Raw genomic sequence first — 4,033 nt, 5'->3', positions numbered from 1 at the left:
CACTATAACTCTGTATACTATTATAGGTCTATTATTACATTACAGCCAGGCTACCGGACATGTGAAGAAACCAGCATCTGAATATATAAACACACACACGCGCACACACACACACACACACGCACACGCACACGCACACGCACACACGCTATGAATTCCCCTTCCTCTCTCCTCTCTTCCTATTCTCTCTTAGGTCTGGTTTAAACCTGTCTGTGTGCCGGTGTAGCTGCCGCCGCGCCCCGGAAATAGCCAAAGAATCTACAAACGTCGAGTGGCGTCTTTAAAAACATCGGCGGCTGTGGGGAAGAATCAGAATCGCTTGAAGAGTGTGTTTATTCTGATCGATCGTGACATTCTTCGGTACGATGCAGAACTATAAGACAAACGCTGGTGAGCCGTGAACAGAGTCCCGAAACCACCCACTCAATGCAGGCTCTGAGACAGCCCCTGTTAGCTCATCCTCCAAGCCAGCATTTCTCCGACTTTCACATTTCAAGGCCTTCCCCTTAACTCTGACAGTGTACAAATGTGGTTCCATTTGTACACTGTCAGAGTTACAGACTTGTATGGGTCAATTTAGACCCCGCTAAAGGAACCCACAGAGTCCCTAGAATCCACTTTGAGAAACACTGCTCCAAGCAATTCACTCTCAATTGACTTTGAGAAACACGCCTTTTGCTCACCTACAGTGCAGAGCCACAGGTGCGTAAGAGAGTTTTTCGATTCCCGAGCCCGAAGTACGTGTCCTGTCAACCTATTACTATCGATAAAGGGAGAAACATCCCCCAAAATATCTTTAAAAGATATATAGCACACACCGCCTTCACGTGCAAATTGAGAAAACGCAAGGTTACCCTATCAAGAAGAGACCTTGGATCGGGTAATCTTTTCATTTACTAGATGGAACGGTCTTAGGACTGAAGTGTGTTTTCTCATTATAGAATCACAGATGTCTTTGGCATTATGAAGACAATGTGTGCGGGATTTATTTCGTTTTCTGCTACCCTCAACGACTTTGAAATTGGTCAAACAACAACAACCCCCGTATACTCAGCAGCTCGGCTATTTCCGTCGCGCGCAACGTTTCACCGGCGCACGGCAGAGAGCAACAATCAGGCTTTTTTTTTTGTTTAACGCGCACTCACACGAGAAGGAGGAACGTGGTTTAGTGTGTGTTAATACTGTACAGTGTTGTATATATATGGGGCCGGCTGGAGCCCCTCTTTATGTGCAGTATAGAGTCTGTGTTATATAGTGAAAGCTTGGTGCACCCGGGGCGGGGGGGGGGGGGGGGGGTCAGGGCCGTTTTCTCTTTGCTCACACACTATCTAAACTCTGTGCCAAATGTAGTGTATTATAACAGCCGGGGGCCGAGCCCATCTGCTCCGGTTTGATTCCATTAAACACTGAGCTGTCTACAATACAATCACCTTCTCCCTCTGGACTGATGTGTCTTATTTCTGTCTCTGATTGAACCACCTGCACGTTACGTTTAGTCTCGCGTGGCCAGACTGTTGACTCCCGCGATTTGCAAATGCTCCCATCATACAGTCTGGGGCAACGGAAGTCTTATGATGAGTATGGGATAAAGCGGATGTGACGCACTAAGTCCTACTGGAATGTCTTCTTTCAATATTTTTGGGGGCGTTATTTCGTCTTTCTCTGGTGGTGTTGGTGTTACTTCCATGATGTTTTCATATGTTTTCTTAGACTATACACAGTATACACATACAGTAACAAGAATGTGCATTGTGACTCTGACTGTAGTGTACTAGTGTGTTTCTGTTAGGTTTCCAATGGGACTACACAGTTCAGTGAAGCAGTGACTACTTACAAGTTACGATACTCGCCGTTCGGGAGCTGTAGTTCCAGACTATGTATTGCATTCAGAGATAATTGTGGAATAGTTGTCTGGCTACGCGAGACTACTGGTTGAACCACCTGCACTTTACATTCATCTTATATACCTGTGGGTTCCCCAGATGACCGCGGGACTGACATACATACTGTACATACACACAAAGACAGATGTAGGAGCGGTTATACTGTAGCGACGCTCAAAAAAAGAACGAAAATAAAAAGACAATTACTGCATCAAAAGGAATCAAAAAACTATGCTATAATATAAAAACTGGTCAAACATTGGCCAAATTGTCAAATAATAACAATTCTTAATGCTTGTGGGGGTGGGGGGGTCCCCAGTTCAAATTATTATTTTGGGGGTCATAGCCTGAAAAGGTTATAGGCAATTACCAGGGGGTCTTCCATTGTTTTCAGGCCAAGGACCCCTTAGCTGAGAGAAAGATGAAGCAGGGACCCACTAGGCCTACACTAGTGTACATATTGGATTCATGTTAAACATTGGATTCATATCACAACCAAAGTTGTATTTCCGTGTATAGCTATACATAACACAGGCAGTATTGTATTGGAGCAGTATTAATTCATTAACCTTATTTCTGGAAGAGCAGGACACATTATTATTGTTGACTAATTAGAATTATATTATTTTGTGTCTACACTATATCCAAATTTGGCAAACTAGATATAGCTAAAGTTCTGGACGGTGGACACTAAAAGCCTATCTGATATTGTGAAAATGTCTACACAGACATTATACCCGGAATGTGTTTGTTTAAATGGGGGGAAACGGTCTAAAAGAATTTATTGGCAACTCTAAATTATAAAAAGAAAAATATATAATAACCATAAATTCCCTATATTATAGGCCTATATCAGTGGCGTCAGTTCAGCAAAATCTAAGGTATGACAACATGACTGGTGTCGCGCTTGTGCAAGACACCAGTCATGTTGCCATACCTTAGCAACAGGCGCAATAAAAAGTACATTTTATTATTTCCCCCTGTAGCCAAGGTATGGCAGCTGCCATAGCTTGCCATACCCAATTGACGCCTCTGGCCTATAGGCTATAATAAAGAAATATGTCTGCTAACTCTGCTTGTTTTATATGCAAATAATAGACTCTATATCGCTTCAGAGATCAGAACAAAGTTGGTGCTATGTGTGTTGCACACACACGTGCACAGATGTGACGTTTCTCCACACAGCTGTCCTATCACAGTGCTAGGTAGGTTACACAGCTGGTGGAGGCCCGTGCGACTGCATGCTCCACGGCGCGTCAAGGAGCGCGCAGAGGAGAGGAGAGGAGAGAAAAAAATAGTTGGAGGTTTCTTCTCTGACCGAGGAGAACACACGCTGTTCCGTGTACAACATTGGTTTATTTCCTTGCGAGTTGCGACTGCGACACCTGCTGCCAGGCTGCCACCATTCATTCATCCAGAGATCCAGTCTGGTCTGGGTGGTTAGTCAGTACACCTGTGTGTTTCTGTGCGTCAGGCGCGCCTGAAAGATATTTTTTTGGCCGTCACCTCTCGTTGTGAATGAAGTTGTGCACCATGACAGCAGACAATGGATGTAGTAAAAGAACAGCAGACAAGGAGAAACAAAGGTACGACAATAAATATGAATTATGTTTATTTATTTATTGTTTTATTTATTTTTCTATCAGAGGTTAAAATCATTCCCGGAGGGGGAGGAGAGTGAAGTTGATGTCCCGACTCGTGTAGTCTTCACTCTCTCGCCACGAGGACTACTGTAAACTACTAGACACTTGCCAAGTTGCCATAATGTCACCTTCAGTATTTTCCAAATTAAGTTATGGAATATAATAAGTTAGATGTTGAATCATTGAATTTAATTAATCAGCCATATTTCTTCCATCCCATCTGCCTTCTGAACACTTTATTGTATAGCCTAATATTAAGCTAAGCCTACATGTCATAGTAGTATTTTATTGTAGTGAAAGTAGGCAATTCAATAATGAGTTATGTTATGGTCATAGTAGCAGTGGTGTAAAGTAACTTAGTGCATTTACTCAAGTATAGCCTACTGTACGTGGGTGGGTGACGTGACGTAACGTTTTCGCTGTCCTCGGTGTCAAACATGTATAAATTAAAAATATATTTGTCAAAAACCTTCTGAATATTGTGCAGGACATTAAGCTTTATGTGAA

The sequence above is a fragment of the Nannobrachium achirus genome (genome assembly GCF_963921795.1).
Source record: "Nannobrachium achirus genome assembly, chromosome: 18".
NCBI lineage: Eukaryota > Metazoa > Chordata > Actinopteri > Myctophiformes > Myctophidae > Nannobrachium > Nannobrachium achirus.
The sequence above is the reverse complement of the archived record's forward strand: the minus strand, read 5'-3'. Positions refer to the sequence as shown.